General features: G+C 48.9%; 1 protein-coding gene and 2 long non-coding RNA genes across 3 annotated transcripts in view; 1 reads left to right on the top strand and 2 right to left on the bottom strand.

Annotated features, from left to right (window-relative positions):
- The window catches only part of EXT1 (exostosin glycosyltransferase 1), a 172417-nt gene that overhangs the window by 132330 nt on the left and 20300 nt on the right, over positions 1-19787 (bottom strand). The gene's annotated exons all lie outside the window — the stretch shown is intronic.
- Positions 1-19787, bottom strand: part of LOC310894110 — a 92603-nt gene that overhangs the window by 53749 nt on the left and 19067 nt on the right. Inside the window, exon 2 of the long non-coding RNA XR_014579566.1 lies at positions 1-19781. This exon is cut by the window's left edge and continues 53749 nt beyond it. This is a non-coding gene — a long non-coding RNA (uncharacterized lncRNA). The remainder of the gene's footprint in view (positions 19782-19787) is intronic.
- The window catches only part of LOC310894109, a 397944-nt gene extending 378157 nt beyond the window's left edge, over positions 1-19787 (top strand). Inside the window, exon 2 of the long non-coding RNA XR_014579565.1 lies at positions 14612-19787. This is a non-coding gene — a long non-coding RNA (uncharacterized lncRNA). The remainder of the gene's footprint in view (positions 1-14611) is intronic.

Here is a 19787-nt window from a genome sequence, read left to right as displayed (position 1 = left end):
TTTACTGGTGGGTTAAACTAACATTTAGGGCCGTAACGCAGAAGCCCTGCTGAAACACAGGTGCACACAAGGGGTTCCCCGACTTGCTACAAGTCGGTCTTGAAGCAGAGCTGTAAACAGCTGATGGCAGCAACATCTGAAAAGGCTGCAGCAAGATGTACCAAATCTCAGTGCCACACAAAAACCCAGCGAGGGAGGAAAAGACAACTGCCAGCATGCCTTCGGCCAAACAGGACACACACAGAAAAAAAAGGCTGAGCACACCACAAAAAGGCTAAGCCAACGCAGAGGTGCTGGTTTTACACTGCTCCCGGCTGGCGGCTGCACTGAGCACCCGCGCTACAAAGGGAAGAACTCAAGGACGGGCTGGAAAAGAGAAGGCGTCAGCGGAGGCTGCCCACCTCTGCCACTGCCTTTCTGAGCACGGTCCTTACCATTGCTTTCACTGTTCAGAAAGACTACGTGAAAGTGCAGTTATTATAAAAGAAAGGCCAGGGTGAGAAGGGAAATCTCTCTCACCCACTGCCAGGTGATTTTGAAAGCTTTCATATTCAAATTTCCACAGGGTAAGAGACTTCAGCTTAAAAGCTTCCCTCAGCAAGAGGGAAAGAGCCTTCGCTTGCAAACACCTAAACCAGAACTCGACCACAGAGCATGACGAGAGCAAAACCAGACCCCGACGTCTCGTGGCTGCTGCCCTTTAAACCAACACCTCGCTTCAGCGCCGTCCCTGCCGCAGGCGCATCGTGTCCCTGGAGGTGCGACCACTCTTCCACTACGCTCCACGCCTTGCCTTCGCTCCTCTGTAGGGCTTCTTGCCCACGTTTCTCGGACAGGAGCTGCCGCGTTTGCTGAAGAAGGGAGAAATCTGCTTTGGGGCATCCCCGGGGCAAAAACGACACACGACGATCAGCTGTCTTATCAGAGAGGTGGGTGGGAAGGGAGGAAGCATTAGAGGAAGCATTATGGGGGATTTAATAAGAAAACAAATATGCAGGGGCAAAGTTAACTGCACCTGAAATAATTGTTTTTGCCTTTCAGGTGTTAATAAAAATATATATTTATACACAGTACAGATATCAAGACAAACAAGCAGCCACGGAGGAGAGTCAAAGGGAAGAGCGAAACAAACACATAAACAGGGCAATTTTGGAAAGGGAATTAGCTCTCATAAAATGTGAAGCATGCTAAACTCTAACATGTTGATTTTCTAATACAAATGTAAATTTTACTTAAAACTTAATTTATTTTCTTTGCATTTTTCCAGCACACACATTACAAGCAAGTTGTTGCTAGTGGGCCTACTCGGCTATGAACACTACACTAACACTATCAGTAAGATCAATCATGCACTAAATTGCTACTGAAAATATACTCTCTCTTCTGGCTTTATTTCTCCACATGGTTGACCTGCTATTTTCTGCTGTACATTTTTTATGTAGGGAGTAACTGCATTTTGAAATCGCCCGCAGCTTAACCATTGGCTTTTGCACAAGGGTCAGTATGAAATATGTTTTCCCATACTCCGGTGATACCAAAAGCTGTGGCCAATGCAAACAGCCAGGCCTTGGTCAGGTTTTGTTTCAGACTGTGCTGGTTAACCAAGGTATTAAAGGGCTCTGAAACGGGACTACGCCCCTTTTTGTCAGTCTTCACTGACAGACGAACGAGCAATATTTACCCTCTTCTCTTCAGAGCAGGCTGATTTCAACCACAGCTCTCACTTAGAAACTAATTAAACAGCAATTACACTTTTAAAAAAACAATGCTATCAGCAAAAAGATAACTATCAACAATCCAGCACGGCTATTTGAAAATGAAGAGATGCTTAGAGCTCACCAAGCCTCGGGTTGGCTTTGATTTAGCACAGTTAAAAGTCCAGGAGGAACCCGGGCACCCTTTAATGGTTTCCAGCTCATTAAGCAGACACGCACAAGTGAATGTGGGGCTGCAGGGGTAGGGACAAACCCGCAGCAGGTGCTTCTGATACTACAAATAACTGGTGGACCACCTTAAAATACCCGAAAAGGAAGTTTATTTATCTAGTAATTTTTTTTTTCAATACATCCACTGTACCTCTCTGTCCCTTTAGGAGATTTAAGCGTCCTGGAAGACCAGGGGGTGTGGGGGAGAGGAGCAGCCCTGGGGTTCCTCAGTTAATATTTACCTTAGCTCTCTAAAGAAATTTTCTAAAGAAAATCAGTTTTCCTAAAGAAATCTGGTTTTCTCCAGTGGGATGCTGAAATGTGAGTCTTAAAGACACCTTCATTTCAACTGAGGGCTTTGAGGTGTTGCGTTTCTTTGAGTTCGCTCCTTGTGAGAATTCTTTAGATGCTGAACTTAAACGTGGTTGAAAAAAGTTTGGATGCTCTCATTCCGTTGTTTGTACTCTCCCGTGGTTTACTGCTGTGGTAACAAGTCTGGTCCACCAGCGTCTGCCTGGCCTGTTTCTAAGAGGTGTTCTCCACTACCTCGTCCAACATCACCACGAACTTCAGGGAGCTCAGGCATTTTAAAAACGTACCCACGACATTGTCAGGGTGTGGATTTCTGCCTCCGCTGTGCCATGACACCATAGCTGTTCTGCAGCTTGCAGAAAAGAATGCATACCAGAAAAAAAAAAGAAAAAAAGAAACAGACTGCGGCATCATATTGAAAACTGAAAAAGCAAGCACCGGTTGTAGTCATCGCTTTGGGTTTGGCTCAGCAAAGCTTCAGCTTGCGTAACACCAAACACAGAGGATATCATCTTCTGTGGTTTTGAAGACAGCTGATTCAGAAAGCAGAGCCCCCGTATCACTTCCAGTTCCCCAGCTCTTTGATAATCCTTGTTTTAACGCTGACCTAACCCCTCTATGCTGGGGCTGGCGCTGTGCAATACGTTACAGCTTGTCCCTCAGACAGAGGGAGGAATATCGAGCAGGCCACGTTTGGGGTTGTGCCCTAGACGGCACGCGGCTGCGTAACGCTGCGCAGGCCGCTCATCCTCCCCACGCTTAATTCACCTCCCAAAAAGCTGGGATCACGCTTAGCCATTTCCAAAGTCTGCTGCAAGGCTTAATGAACCAGCAGCTGCTCCCTGGCCCACAGGTGCTGAAGCAACCGATACAGTCACTGGGCTTCTCCCAAGTTGGGGGTGAGGCGGGGAGGCATTTTGCGATGTACGGCGTCTCCCAGGAGCACCGCCATGTATATATATTATAGGTGTACAAGTGCCGTGTATATATATCATAGGTGACAAGAGTCTCCTTAGCAGAGGGTGAGAAATAAAGTGGTATCTCAGGCAGGACCTCACGGAGGGCAGGGCAACCTGCCCCACGTAGGCACAAGCCTCAAGTCCTCGGGATCAGCAGAGGCGGGCGCTATCCCCGGGGGCCACACGGGGCCCTCATCTTCACTGCGAACCACTTCTGGGAGGACAACACGCATGATCTTTTCTTCGCAACAAGAAATTACAAGGGCATAAAATGATAGGCCTAAATTGACAAAAGTTCTCCAGCAGAGCTGGGATTTGAACCCACTTCTAATCCAGGGCCTTATCTATCAGGCAAAGCTGCCCAAAAAGATAAGCTCTGTTTCCACGTCCTCACTAAAAAAGGGTTTTCTATGTGTTTTTTTTTTTTCCACAATGACCTAACTCTTTCTCATTACTGTTTCCCTTGGAAACAAAAACGTATTTTGCACAGTTTTCCTTTGGTTTGCTTTTCTTTCCTTTTTTTTTTTATATAAATAATTGCTCCTAAAATTAAGGATTCTTTTTTGTTTATTCAGTTCTATATGGCTGTTTCTGATAAATGCAGAATGAAAGCCTAATGGAGTTTCGCAGCCACACTGTTACTGAATAACCTCGATTTACGGGCCCCAGCACCACCCCGCGCAGACCTGACCCCGGAGAAGAAGAATCTTGCCCTTGTGCCTTGGCAAGGTGGCTGCTGGGCCAGCAGCGCCTCGGGGCAGGCTGCAGACTTTCCAAGCTGTATTTTCACTCTCTCTCCTAGCGCTGAGGAAGTTTTTTCCTGAAAATCACAAGCAAAACAGATAGCGTGCTAGCTGCTTGTGGTGGTTTCACCCCGACGGGCTGCTGAGCTCCACCACACCGCTCTCTCGTTCTCCCTCCTCAAAAGAACAAGGGGAAAGGGCTCTAGGGTTGAGAAAAGGACAGGGAGATCGCTCACTATCGCGGGCAAAACAGACAACATAGGCAGATTAATAAAATTTATTACCTATTACTAACAGCCTAGAGCAGGGAGAACTAAAAAAAAAAACGAAAACGCCCTCCCCCCATCCACCCTCTCCTACCTGCTCCCCCTGAGCAGCACAGGGGAACGGGGAATGGGGGCTGCGGTCAGTCCCTGATGCTTCGTCACGGGATGCCGTCCTTCCATCCCGAACTGAGCCTGCCCACAGGCAGCAGCTCTTCAACAACTGCTCGCACACGGCTCCGTCCCACGGGGTCCATCCCCCAGGAGCAAACTGCTCCAGCACGGGTCCCCCACGGGCGGCAGCTCCCCCCAGACCCCCTGCTCCTGCGTGGGCTCCTCTCCACGGGCTGCAGCTCCGGCCCGGGGCCTGCTCCTGCGGGGGCTCTCCATGGGCCGCAGCCTCCTCCAGGCCACATCCACCTGCTCCACCGGGGGCTCCTCCACGGGCTGCAGCGTGGAGATCTGCTCCGCCATGGTACAGCACAGGCTGCAGAGGAACTTCAGCTCTGGCGCCTGGAGCACCTCCTGCCCTCCTCTGCACTGACCTTGGAGCTTCAGGGCTGGTTCCCTCACATTTTCTCACTCCTCTCTCCCAGCTGCAATAGCACGGCAGTTTTTTTTCCTTTCTTCCATCTGCTCTCCCAGAGGCCCAACCAGCGTCACTCACTGGCTTGGCTCTGGCCAGCAGCAGGTCCCTTTGGAGCAGCTGGAGCTGGCTCTGCTCTGACATGGGGCAGCTGCTGGGCTCTGCTCACAGAGACCACCCCTGCAGCCCTCTGCTACCAAAACCTTGCCATGTAAAACCCAATGCACTCCTGGAGTCCAGGTGACCTTCTTTTGGTAGGACAGGAGCTTCACCTATGCCTGAAAGACACAAGGACCTCATCAGAGCAAGGACTGTCTCCTACTGCTTCTCCCACCAGAACTCCTGTTGGCCCCTGCTGCAACTCCACTGTAGGGCCAAAAGTTGTCAGAGGCGAACCCCCATAAAGAAGCAAGCTTAAAATATTTTTTTTAAGAAACAAATGTGTTACACAAGCATGCCCTCAATCCCCGGTTACTGAGTACAGCAAAAGAGGACAGTGGCAAAACCAACAACCGACTTCACAAAATTGTGCCACCCCAACTGTGGAGCTGCAGCTCCCTAAAGCAAAGCCATAGGTGTGCAGAGCCAGCAGGTTACGGGTACTAAATCCCAGCCAAGCTTAGCCACCAAGTCACGACAGAAAATACCAATATTCCGACTGCTCCATCTCTTCATAAGCAATTGCTACAAGACCACAACGTGGTCGCAAGCAGACGAGAAATGAGGGATGGGCTATGGCAAAGTTTTGCTCAGGCTGCAGCATCTGTGCAAAGCACGTCTTGCAGTACTGTTTGTCGTCTGCCAAAAGCCATACAATAGACTCTGTTATACCTCAACTCTAGCTTATTTCATGGGAACCAATAATAGTTATAAAGCCATTTATGAAATTCACTGAGTAACATTCATTATTTTCCTTTCTTTTTAAAATATATTAAAACCAGAATGCAATAAAAGTCCAATTTCAGTGTGTCAAGGAACAACGCAAAATCAAACTGCAAAATTATTATTTGGTTTCAATTCATCATTGGTTTGCCCAATTTATATACATCCAAATCTCAAGAAACAGAACTTCAGAAGGATTGTGGACAGGGAGAGAAGTGAGAACTGGACAAGACTGGGTGAGAAAGAATAGCATCCAAGCCAAGCTTCTGCCATTTTCTGGCTGTAAACCTGTGTCCTAGCACCTGAAACCAAAACTGAGAAGTGGAGATGTAAACACAACACATCGCTGCAGCTGCAATGAACTGCAGGAGCAAAGGTTTTATTTGTTTATTTATTTTGCATTAATTTTTGCTCCTATGCCCCTGAGTAGCTAGGAAGCCAAAATTTATTTCAGCATACATTCCCCTCCTCTTCTTGGAGGTGAGGAAAAGAAAGAAGGGATTGGCAAAACACATTTACACTCTAAAATAATCCTTTCGAATGACGTTTTGCCAGGAAATTTCCTTCAACGTAACACAAAAGAATTAATACAAATAAACTATCCTTGTCAAGAGAACTGAAACGTTCCCATTTTCTCTCTGGTGCTAAAACCTTTAGCAGGACCGCTGTAAAACAGCTTCATTCTGGAACACAAACGCAGAACACCAGACCTTTTTTCTCTCACTTCAGAGACACTGAAGCCCATATCTCCCTCATCCTCCCGCAAGCACCCCACCGTTTGCAGCCCGCTCAGCCCCCAAATCGCACCGCCTGCTCCCCTTTCCCACCCGCGCTCCCCGTGCCCGTTGAAATCTCCTCTCCCGCACTCCTCCCCCAACTTTCCCCAAACCTGAACTCACGCCACCCGATCCCAATCATTTCTGCGGAGCCCTCTTTAAGCAGAGGGGCACCTCGAGCCTTTTCTCCCAACAGGAGAGTGAGCAAGGAGAAGTACCCGGGGTTGCTGTGCCATGCTGCACGCTGGCTTTGTCGCTGCCACTGCTGGCTTTGCTCACCCCAGGAGAGGCAGAGAGGTCTGTGCCCGTGGCAAGCTGCAAGCCCCAAGTCGCTTTTGCTGAGCAAACCCTGGTTTGATACCCAACTGCTCCAAGCCCTCGTCTCCTCACTGCCCCGAGCTGGTCGCGACCATCCTGCCCCACAGGGCTCAGCTCCTCCCCCGAGCCTTGAATGCAGCCAGCCCCTGAGACATCAGCTGCAGATGGGATTTTTTTTTCCTGATTTACCACTGTAGAGGCCTAGAAAAAGATGCTACAGAAAGGCAAGTGACTGGACGAGTGAAACAAAGACACTTAACGTTTCTGCTCCCTTGGGTCTGGCTTGCTTCCCAGGGAGAAAATCCTCCCCAGCACAGGGGGTCACCACGAAGCCTAGACGCTCCTTCGAGCCACCTAAGAAGTATTTTGGCAGATACACGGGATTTAAGTGACGTCTAGGTCTCACGCGACACAGGGGAAATTCAGCTTCCCACAGATTAAAACCTTTATTCGCTGTTTCCCTGCGTGGGCTGGAAGCACTGCTCTCCAGAATGAAGACTTGTAGCTGTCCGACCAAACCCAGCAGCACACCCCGGTTCATCCTCAAGCTCTGTCACATTATCCCCATTAAAAACAGCATTATTTTTTTTTCCAGGCAGACTATACAGTCATGAGAGGTTTCAATTTTGCCCGGAACGTATGCAGAACCACCTCAACAGGTCCCACATTCATCCTCTCCGTCAGGACGCACAGCCCCAGGGAACCCTGCCGAGAGAGAAACTGAGCTCCTCTCCTCACCTTTGAAAGGGAAAATGTCCTCATTCTGCCTCCTTGCATGCCCTTTTTAAAACCTCATCTGCATTTGTTGTCCTGTATTATTATTATTATTATTATTATTATTATTATTATTATTATTATTATTGTTGTTGTTATTATTTACGTACACATGTAGGTGATGCAACCCCTCTCTGCTCAGGCTGGAGCTGGCTCTCAGGCAGGCCACCAGCCATGGCCCGGAGCAACCGGCAAGGCTTCCCCGTCCACCACCGCCTCGAGAAGGATGAGCCACACACTGCAGAAGCCAACGGTTAAAACCACAGCTCTGCAGTAAAACCTTCAAAGGCAAGAGTTTCACCCAATGCGTTTGCTTTTCTTTTTCTGTAAAAAAGTAAGTCTTGTACGCCAACCAACCACCGACGACACTATCCCCTTATTTCAGCTGTTTTATCTATTTGTAGTATTGGAAGAGAGGTGAAGTAAATGGGTGATGGATATTCCACTTCTTTAAAAAATGAAAGGAAGAATGGGCCAAATTCTGCTTTCAGAGGAACCTCACTTAAACGGAGTAACCTGAAATAAACTTCACTTTCAATTTTAGTGTATTCTGGTTTCACTGACATTCGTATGACCTATCCATATGCGCAGCAGCTATGTGCAGTATCTCTCACGTCCCGTTGTTCAGAAGCTGGAGAAAAAAACAAACGTTGATTGCTTGACTCAGTAACAGCACCAACTACTCATTTATATTTTAGCCATTTCTGTATGAAAGAGGAAAGAAGAGGTGTGCATCAGGCTCACCAAAGAGCAGGAAGACGCCCTGTTCCCTCTCCTCCTCCACTCCTGCTGCCATGGGTAGGCTGCACACCTTCCAGCTCCTCCAAACTGAGGATTTCCTCCTCGTACCTCCAATCACCACGGCACAGATCTTTCACACACCGTTTGAGCCTTACTAAAATTAGGGAAGATTAATTTCCTGCGCTGTAACTTCAGTGGGTCCTGTCCCATCTGTAATTCCCCACTCTGGACTGCATCACTCGTAACAGCAAGCAGTAAGCAACCCACTGCGGTCAGCAGTTTTCGGAGATCAGATCCATAAATCAGCGTGCTCGCAGAGCCTGGGACTTGCAACGGATTCATGGCCCCGCTCTCAAGCCTGCAGGCCGTTTCCACAAAGCCTGAACGGGGACACGACGGCAATTTCAAGCAAGAGGACAAGCGGAGGGTCCTGCGCACGCATGGGTGTGCTTGCCTGCCGCAAGGGTGGGACAAAGGCAAAACCACTGCAGGAAATCTGCGAGGCTAAAGGAACAAAAACTGGCACCTCTGAACCTTGCCCCAGTCTGACATCCAAAACAAGCAGCAGGGAGAGCCACTCATTTTCCAGACACACTCACTATGTGGCTTTTCCACAGGCGGGGGAAATGGAAATATTTGTTCTTCCATGAAAGCACCACCTCTGCCTAGTCTGGTTTCAAGAACGAGCCCAAAAAAACCATGCCCAAAGCCGTGTAATCCAGGTATGGTTCACATCCTCCTCCGGTAACCGCAATCTCGGCGTGCCATCTAGCCTCCCCCGCAGGGCTCACGGTCAAGCCTTGAGGTCTGAGTCATCTGACCCATTTTTAATGCCACGCCGGGATGGGAAGAAGCGCACCCTGGAGCTCTCGCTTCTCCCCTGCGCCACTCTCGCACCCGAACAACCCACCTTGTACGAAACGGGGCTGCTTTGACCTGAGGGATTTGGTTTATTCAGCCCGCAGAACTGACGCCCAGCCCACACGCCAGACCACGCTACGCTGCCACGGCACACGAGGATTGCCACGAACGCGACGCTTGCGCACGTTTTTCTCGCTGCAGACACCGAGACGGGGCAGACGATAAACCCTCCTCTCTGCCCCCGCTTTGCCGGATTAGAAGGATTCACTCGCACGCCAGCTACAACTTCAAGTTCAAGAGGGAGATTTCCCCTTCCTTTCTCTTGAATGTTTCTTGTTAAAGGAGATTTGAGTCAGTGGGACACCTGGGGATCAGACCAAACGAATTCCAGCACAGGCTCAGAGCCTCAAAACCAAATCCCGCTATCGCTGAAATCTTGCTAGGTGTCTTTGCTATTCTTTCCAACATTCGTCTTCTTGTTTCGGTGCTGTCAAAATGATGCTGTTTTCTTAGCAAGTGAGCGGTGCGTCGTACTGTAGGAGCTTACGGGGCATTTCCAGCTCCCAGGACACCACAGGGCCGGCTGGAACACACGCTCCTGCCTAGGACTTGGCAGGGTGCAAGGACTGAACAACAGCAAGACACAAAAAGGAACGGGTAAGCTGCTAGAGTAATTAGATGGGGCAGGTGACACGAATAGGAAATTGGTCGGTCGCAGCCTGCGTTTATTAAAAACGCAACCAAACGAGTTCCGAGAGAGATTTTCATGTGGATGTCTTGCTATCGGCAAGAGCACAAAGATTATCAGCGACCCTGAGCCCTGGAGCCTCGTTAGCTCCAGCCATCGATCCACAAAGTAAATCCCTGGTTCTGGGAAGAGCTGGCCAGGAACACGCCCACGGACCCGAAGCAGAGCAGGTCGCACAGAGGCTCCCAGCCTGTGCCGCTGCTGCCCCCGTCCCTTGGGATCGCCCAGCAGCCCGCCCCGCTAAGCAGCAAACTGCTGGGATTTGCTCCTCTCTCGGTGCGAGGGGACTCACTTGGAGGGGGCAATGGGCTGCTAACATCAGGGTTTAGCCCAAGCACACAAAAGCCAGGAAATTCACAGCTAAGGCTGAAAATGCGTGCTGACACGGCGGCATTATCTCCTGCTGCTGAGCCTTTTCTGGCTCTTCTGGCACAACCGCCTGGGTTAAAGCCTGCGTGTCAGCAGAGATTTTCAGGCTCCACCATGAGTTTCTTTGCTTAAGTCAAGCTGCTGGCATCGCTCGGATATAGTCTAACATGATATGAACGTCTAATGGGGATCGAGTGCAAACACACACACTCACGGCCTTCCACGCGTGGTTTCACGCTTGTCCTCCCCAACAGCCGTGAATTCGGCACGAACTGACTCGTAAAACCCCAGCCATCCCTCCGATGTGGGCACAAAGTGGGATTGAGCAGTGCCACGGCCCGAGGACCCGGCCGGGGGATGGCAGGAGGGGACCCGGGGACGGGCAGAGCTCTCCTGGGGGCACTTGTGCCAAAAACAGAGCTGGCGTGAGCTGAAGCTGTGGGTATTTCACAAGAATCCACTGAATTCATTGAGTCACTCTTTAACTAGGGTGAGAACGTGAAGAAGTGGGCAACTGATGGGGAAGGGGCTTCCCAGAACGGGAAAATCTCCATCCCAAACGCCAGCATTTGGCCAGGGAACAAATACACATCCCCCGTCCACTCTTCAGACCGAGGCTGCTTGCAAATTTAATCGGAGAACGGTTTGGGCTGGCAGGGACCTAAGGGCTGACTGAAATTAAGGAGAACGACCACCAGATCCTATCTCATCGGGAACAAAACGAGCTAACCTAGCTCTCTAAACCGAGCGCTTTAGAAATTACAAACTAATCCAATTAGAGACTTTATCTTGTCAGTTACAAGCTACTTGTTATAGATTTACCAGTAAATTAAAAAAAAATAGGGAGGTTGCTTCCACTGGCCCACAACTGAGCAGCTTAATGCAAAGGACCTGCCAGAATGACTCACCAGCAAAAAAAAGGGGCAGGGTTGGATTTTAGTTTTAAAGACATGCAGTTAGTACGATCTATAAATAACCGAAACCGTGTCTCTCAGTGAGAGGGCCACTGCTCATTTTTATCACAGGTGTGGGGAGAAGTGCTATGGGGAAGGCAAGGGAGGCTTTCCAGCAGAATGCTATAATTTATTTAAAAAAAAACAACAAAACTAAACAAAACGGAAGGTACCTGTGGGACACTGCTTCAGGTGTGCACGGGGGCAGGAGCCGTGACAGCGCACACACCAAAGGGACAAACCTAACCGACACGTGCAGGGAAGGGACAGGACATGCTGGTGACAGATAAATTTGCATTTTACGGGGTCTCTGAAGCCCTACAGAATTAAAAGTTCCCATTAATACAGCATAATATAATGCAGTTGCTTGGGAGGATTTTTCCAGGTGAATCCGAGCCACTTCGGACAATGACACTTGAGCAGTTTCCCAGTCACTCGAAGCCTAAAAAAACCAAACCAGTAACAACATCATTAGCATCAAACGAGATCGGCTCCCAGTTCTGGTTCACTGGGCAACCACGGCAATATTTGTCTTATCACAGGGGAGGCCAAGGTACAGGCAGAGGCAGACGCGTTCCTTTTGATGGCACTGACATCATTTTGACGGTAAAGTGACAGTAAAAATTTGGCAGGCAATAAATTCCTCTCCCCAAATGCCGCTGCAACAGTAATAGCTGTCAGGAGCAGACAACGTTGCAGGCTTTACAGTCTCAACCAAAAGTGCCCGCATCCCCGCACATTAATCTGAGGGGAAACCAGCGGGTCCGATCCTGCTTCCCGTCGGGGCCGGGCAGAATCCATCCCCAAATCGATCGGCAGCGAGGGCAGAGCTCCCCGGATGCAGGGGCAGCGGTGACCCCCTGGTCCCAAAGCCGCCAGGGGCTGGCAACCTCAGGCCGGGCTCCCTAAAGTCTTCCTGGCAACGAGCTGCAAGAAAAAGGTGACAATCGGGGTGGAGGTTGCTTGGAAAGGCAACCTCGAAACCAGTGGGTAAGCAGGGGAAACAGGCAGAAAATAAAATCCAAGGCCACGACACGGCCCCCTCCCCCCCCAAACGTTTTATTCCGTAGATGATGGAGGGCTCAGTCAGTCAAGATCTGCAAATTGGTAGGCAGTACGCTCTGTGCTGCCTGTCAGTACTACACATCCTAAAGGGCTGAATAAATAATTGAAGAATAAATAATTGTGCCAGGGCTTTGTCTCATGGGCCATTTTTATGGATTGCTGTCTAATGATAGCACCATCTGCGACACTCCGCATTAATATGGGATAAAATTACATAGTGCTTTGTTTCCTCTGACACTGTGATGTTATGATGTCTCTTAATATTACCTCAAATAAAAGGCCAGAACAACGAAGGAAGTGTCCCAGTCGCTAGGAAACTCTCATTTAGGGAAAACCAACTTGAAGCAATCGGAGACGTTCTCCCCCCAGGGACAGGGCAGGGAAGAGCGGGGAAGCCTCGCTGTTTCCAGTGCGTGCCATATCAATGTAATTAAAAAGAGAGGAGCTTGTTAGCATGTTTTTGTTATTCAAGTCCAATTCCGAGACGCTAGGTTAATAGTGCGGTGCTGCCAACTGCCAGGAGGCAGCCCCTCGGTAAGCTGCGCCCAGGTCCCATCCCTGCCTCGGCACAGAGAGGGAGGCAGAGATGAGCCACGGGCTCTCGCTCCCTAATTTCGGGAGAAACACGATGACTTGCATCGGTTTGGTCTGACACAGAGGCAAACCACGGGTGATGGGGGAACCCTGCAAGGAGACAAAGGCTGTCTGCACGGTGAAGAAAGCAAGCTTCAGCTCCACGCTGCGACCACCACCCGCTTTCCAGTAACGCTTTGCACTTCTTAACAACCCTCTGCCCAAGAAGCATTTTCGCCTTTATTTTTAGAAAGAAAAACCTGAAGCCATAGTTAAATATTCACCTGCCATACAGCTTAAATAGGCTTGCGCTTCGGTGTACTTCTTCTTGCCTGCAGGACACCGCCGGCGCTTCCCTCGCGAAGCTGCAAAGGGGCCTGCAGGCGCGTCCTTCCCTCCCTCCTCACCCCCAGGCGCAGGGGGACAGGGGGACACCAGCAGCGTCCCCATCCCTCGCGCCCACCGATGCACATCTGCACCCGCGGGGATGAGCGGCCGCCAGCCTGGTGGGTCTGCACAAACAGCAGCTGTTTCAGGGTCTGAGGGAGTCAGGAGAAAGGCACTTGCTGCTGCGGAGCTCTCCCTTACCTGCGGAGCGAATTGGGAAATTGCGAGTGGCTTTCGCAGAGCGCAGTCTCGGCTCTCTCTCCCAATCTAGCCTCATCCCGGGGAGATTTCGACGCGCAGAGCTGCTGCCTCTCCAGCCGCAGCCCTCCGGCGTGCGCAGGTCGAGCTGCTGGCTGGCTCCCGAAGCCAGAACTGAACATTTCAATTCTCACATCCCGGCGCAGCAGCCTGCGAGAGACATTTGGCAGATACGGCTCCCGCCGTCACGGCTCCCGTAACGTCAGGACTGCGATCGCAGGCTTCGGGAACCAATTTGCTAAACAAGAGTTTTCAGACTCTCTGTGGATCAAATGGAGCACGGCTTCAAAAGCAGGAGACACAAAGGATGAGGGCTTGCAGTGGGATTTGGAGAATAAAGCCTTTCCGGCTGCTCCAGTCACTGGGAAATACATTGAAGGGAAAAGCCTCTTGCCTTCAAGCCTTTCTCCTATCAGAAAAATCTGTTAACATCATTCAGTGCCACCCTAACACCAAATCCAGGGCATGTGCTTAGGCTGGCCAGGCCTATGGAGGCTGAGTTGTAACTGGATTAATAAGAAAGAAAGAAAAAAAAAAAGAAAAAAAGACCTTCCAGCAGGAAGATGCCTTTAACCAGTACAACGCTTCTGCTTCTCCAAGCAGATCAACATCGTATCTGCATTCTCGCCCCAACGGACCGTGGCTGGAATAACCACGTGCATAGCTGAAATACTGACAGCATGCAGTCCAGTTTCTCTCAAACCGCAGAAACCCAAGGATGTGGCGGACGCTCCTAAACACACAAATACAACATGGCAGCGGTGGGGAACCCGCTTCTGTGAGAAGAGCCGGCTGGGGCTTTCCAACATACCTGGGCACCTACACATTAAGCAGGGCACACACATGCAGAAATCAATCAGTGACTGCAGTTCACGTAGAATGAACTCAGGGGCTTCACCCCCACACTTGTATTAAAGGAAATCTATACCAAGAGCCAAAACCAACGGTGGCAGCTTTGCTGTTCGGACTCGGCACCTCGCCTTCTGGATGTGCTTCCAGTGCTCCCTGTTACAGACTGCATGAATTCGAGATAGCACAGATGCTAAACAATGAGGCCATGTGATTTATGGGGGGTGTATCTGGGTCTACAAATCAAGTAAAACAAGCCCAAGCACAAGCCGACACAATTAAGAGGTGTGTTCGGCATGCATAATGGATTGGTAAGTTTCCACTTCATTATTTTTAGAGGTTGCACCGAAAAAAAACCCTCCTAAACCAAATTTGCTTTGGGGGTACACTCTTCTTGTTGGCTGATGGCAACTTAAAAACAAGAAAAAAACCCTGGTTGGTGTTTGGAGCAAGCAGAAACATGCCATTTAGCAAAACTTATTCTAATGCTGAAGCACCATCAGTATACATGAAGCAGCTGGGCATCTTGGGCATGCCTTTCTCTTCCTCCTGGTATAAGACACAGCTTTCCTGGAGAGAGGAAGACAAGGGACATACCCATCAAACAAAGGAGGAAGAGGATTGGGCTCTGGATCAGAAAAAAAGCATTTTCTTCAGCAGAAGAAATGAAACACTGAGAGGTTGTCCCAGTCAGGGTGAATGTGTGAGCGTCCCCCAGCAGCCGCCCTGCCTTGCTGACATCCCTTTGCTTCTGCTGCAGACAGAAAGGAGATGGCGATGCTGGACAGCTATTGTGCTGGAGAGAAGTTCAGCCCCAAATCCCGTCAGAAAAGCACCATGAGGCGGCTCGGCGGGGGCTGAGGAAGAAGGGGAGGAGGAGGAGGAGGAGGAGGAGGAGGAGGAGAAGGAAGGGTTTAGGCCTTGCCAAACTGCAGATAATAGGGAGGGAAAAAGAGAAAAAAAAAACACAAACAAAAAACAAACAAACAAACAAACAAAGACCACAATGGCATTAGGGTAAACTTTCTCACAGCTACAGCTGAAAATGGGAAGGGATGCAGGGGAAGATGTGAGCTGTGGCACTGGCCGCTGCCTGCTGAGGCTTTGAGGGTGAAAGGGGTTGCTTTTATCGAAGCAGAGTGACTGAAGAAACTAATAATAATAAAAAGTACCGCTCTTGACATTAAACATTCATGGAAGCAGCTACGGCACGGCTAATGGAAAGTGTCTGTAAAACCTTTAAAAACTTTGTTAATGCACGGAGACTGGCAGAGGTCACGGCACGCTCGGAGCAAATTGGGAGCCATCGAACGAAAATAGTTTGTCCCTTTTCAAAACAGCACTAAAAAGCTGTGCGCTTCCTGCACTGAAACCAAAACGGCTGAAGGCACCGAGAAAGGTTATAAATGCTCATTAACACTACACCGGGTAGCCAGCCAGTAAAACCACCTTGCGCCAGAGCACCCGCTCTGTTCCTCGCCCCCAGCCCTTCTCCTCCAAACAAACCCGCCACCACACACCGAGAGCCTCTCGCTCCCCGATTTCGGCCCTTTCCACCATTACTTTAACCCCGAGGGCCCTTTCCACCATTACTTTAACCCCAAGGGCCCTTTCCAACATTACTTCAGCCCTGACGGCAGGGACGTTCCTGTCACGCAGCTGGGCCCCACGGTGGCAGGCAGCGCGGCCTGCTTCACAGCGCGTCTGTGGGTGGCTTCTGCCAGACATTAATTGCATACTCCCTCTTGACAATGCAGGAGAGCGTAATTTCAAGCTGCCTCTGGCTAGTAAGAAGTAAAAGTGTGTGAGATACTCCAGCATCGTACTAGTTTGAATAAAAAGCACCCGTTTTAACACAGCACTTCGCCTCTCGCCCCGTCCACAGCAGCCTTCTGCGACCGCCTCACCCTCATGGAGCCTCGGCACAGCAGCGTTTCAGTCTCGGCGGGTGTCTCCCGGCGTTAATGTTGTACAAATAATAAGGATGATAAATCAGAGAGCACTGCCACCAACCCAGACACAAAAGCAATTAAAAGCCCGTAACGTCCACGCGATGAATTCTGACCAGGCGGGCAGCTTTCAGGGCGCAAGGTGAGCGCTGCAGGCAGGCCACGAGCCCTATCCCCGTTTATGGCCCTAAAATGACACAGGCAAGCGTACCCAGCTGCTTATCACACATACAGGAAGGCTTTAAGGTATAGTAGCGGCAGGTCCTGCTGCATCAGCAGAGCGTTTCTACCACGTTTTCTAACGCAAAGATCAAATCAAGACACCCCTTGCTTTGTTCTACCTTGGATTTCAGAAAGCACAGCGCCCACGTGAAGTCGTTCGCAATGCAAGAGCAGATCACACTAAGAAACCAACATATTAGTCATATTAATACATTTTTGTCAAGGATTTGAAGGCACAGGGATCCGTCGCTTCTGTTACCTGGTTCAGTTAATCTTCACTGTTTTATTTATCTCCTAGTGCTTGATCGGCTTTCCAACCACTGGTATAAAAAGGTTTGCTACCTTTTATTTTTAAATTTAAAAAATGGAGTGGAAAAAACGCATTGTGATTCACCCCTAGGACACAGAAGAATTCACTTCTGCTGGAAAAGAAACCACCAACACATGCAAACATTTCCTAGAAAGCCAACAACTGTTACTGGCCTTTTTAGGTTAACATGCATGGCATTCCTCAACCTTATTTTACATAGAAAAGGTCACCAACCCTTTTCCTTCCTAAGCATCATTAACCCTCTCTATTCTGCAGGCCCCAACACCAAACTTCCACAGATCAGGCAAAAACCGTGGCAGCTTTCCAAACTGTCCTAGTTTTCTACGTGCCCTAAACTCTGCTAGTCTACGCGCCAGTTTCAAACCTGCCCCCAGACACAAAAATTACCCCCCCACACAGAAAAATTCAGAAGCTGCCTGGCATAACATATTCCAGCACCTTGGAGTATGCCCGTTCACACACACGGGACACCTTTGCCCATTTAACTTTGACAGAAGAAATCTCAGATTGGGTGAAAGTTTTTTATTTTTAAAACCATCCACACGGTTTCTTGCACTGATGCCCAACACAAGCAGAAGAAAGAATACGAGAAGGTCCCTTAGCTTTATGCTCATGGATATACATGCCCCTCACCCATTCCTCATGTGGTCCCGTTCACCATTTGGCCACCAATTTCCTTTCTGGTTTCTTTGTTTTGAAGGTATTTCCCAAGAAAAATGTCAAACTACTAATGCCCTTGCACGCACTTCCCCTCTACTGTATCTTATGGATACTAAATAGCAGCACCTTTCACCTGTTAAGCATAGGGCATGTTTTTAAATAAGGAGGAAAAAAAAACACTGGTGAACTAATCAAAACCACAAGCACAGCATTGGAGAATTCGTATTCAAGATGTTCCTGGATGAAGTTCAGCGTATTAGATCACACTTTCCTGCAAAAGTGTTTTTATTTATCTAGACTTTGCCACAACAATAAATCAAATCCATACAAAGCCAGAAAGCATCAGAGATGCCATTATCCTCGACAGACTTGCATTGGGAGTGAACATGACTTGCAGTACCCAGAGGAAAAAGAGAAAAGTACTGAAAATAAGATATTAAGAGCCAAATTAATTGGTGACATAAGCAGGTAAAAGTACATTGAGTGAAATGGAGTAGCTTATGTCTGCAATGAATAAAACCATAAGCATTTAGCATTTTCTTCCTCGAGTCTTTGTTTAAACAAATCTGAATTTATTAGTCTTCTGCTGAATAAATATGATAAATTCTTATTGAAATTATCCTCCGGTGAGCAGCAATAAATACTAGGCAATATTCTTTCAAGTGATCCATTATTTAATCTGGCTAGGAGCAACTCCAGGTTTCCTGCATGTGCAGACAAAAGTTCGCTTCAGAGCAATAGGCAAGCGTAGATCAGGGCTAGTTTGGGGAGGAACAGGGAAACCTTCCCAAGCTCAAGAACAAATGGAGCAACTCAGACGTCCCTCCTCGATGGAGTTCGTACAGGAACAATACAGAACATTTCCATACATAATTTACAAGCTCCTACGAAATGCTAGAGGTTAACACTTTCAGGGTGTAATTTAACAGAGAAAGCGTGCACCGCATATCGGATCAGCCTGTGCAATGTTAAAAAAAAGAGAAAAGTGGAGTAAGAACACAGACATTATGTGTCATCAGGAAGAAAAAAAGCCACTGCTTGTCAAACTGAGCATCCAAACACACACAGGCGCGCACACAAACTGTCTCCACAAAGGAGAAAAAAATATTTTAAAACCATCCCACCATTTGTGCTCCGTTACACAAACACACATCTCTAGATTACTCAGCGCTTCCCAGTGTCCTCCAGCTGAGGCATTTAACAAACAGAGGTGTCGTGAGACACTTTCAAGCATTGCTGCTTAATACTAGAGGAGATAAAACCCTTTTGATGTTTCAGCCTCAGGAAGTTCAGAGGTCAGGCTGGTCGCCTAATTTGCTCTCTTATACAAAGATTCAAAGCAGGAAATGCCTCGTCTTTTAAACCTTCCCTTGAAGATATCATTTATGGTGAAGTTTTAACCACCATTAACTGTTTGGGACAGCAGTGCGCTGCACCGCATCCCAGGGACAGGAGCACATGGAGGCTGCAGGTCCCCCTTGCCTTGCGATGCCCACAGCACCACTGCAGAACCCGCTGCTAAGTTGAACCACGCTAGATTCTTTGTAAAAATGCAATATAAAGTAAACCACCCGAGCACATAATGGAAAATTTGCATAACAGCAGGAAGACAGAAAATAAGACTGGTTAAATTAAGTGATTACATACATCTGTCTAAGCTCTCCAACGAAGGGACACGAGACAAACTCTATCCTGCTGGTTTTACGCTGGTTTCAGGAGATGACATGGCACCTGAGCTACATTAGGACAGCCTGGCAGATACCTGGTTCAGCACAAACCCTGCAGGATCTGCGTCAACTCATCACACTTTGGGGATTTTTTTTTTTAAGGCAATGTGAATCAGTGGAGCACAGCAGATGCGTGCCTTGCTGGATGGTGCCTGTGCTGCACCACCCGGTGCTGGGAGCTCTCAAACGCGGTTTATTTGACTGCTGAATGGGGGTGCCAGACACAAATGCCTCCACGCCAGCAACCCTCCACTTTGACATGGATGTGCTTTAAGCCAGGTGAGCACCTCCACGTTTGTTTTCACGATCTGGCTGCCTCAAGGAGGTTTACGGTTTGTATCTCGAATTAAAAAACAAGGGTAACCTTCTCACCGCCCAGATCAAAACAGCGTAACCCTGCTTCTAGCGAACACAGGAGGAAACAAACTGAGCTGTGAGGGAAGAAAAAGCTCCTGCGCTGAGAGTTGCTGCCGCTTTGCAAATTCTTAATTCTCTTCCTCCTTCCATCCTCTGGCTTTCACACACGATGTTTATCTTCTATTCCAGAAGCCTTAAA

This window comes from Anser anser, assembly GCF_964211835.1.
Source record: "Anser anser genome assembly, chromosome: 2".
NCBI lineage: Eukaryota > Metazoa > Chordata > Aves > Anseriformes > Anatidae > Anser > Anser anser.
The sequence above is the reverse complement of the archived record's forward strand: the minus strand, read 5'-3'. Positions and strand labels throughout refer to the sequence as shown.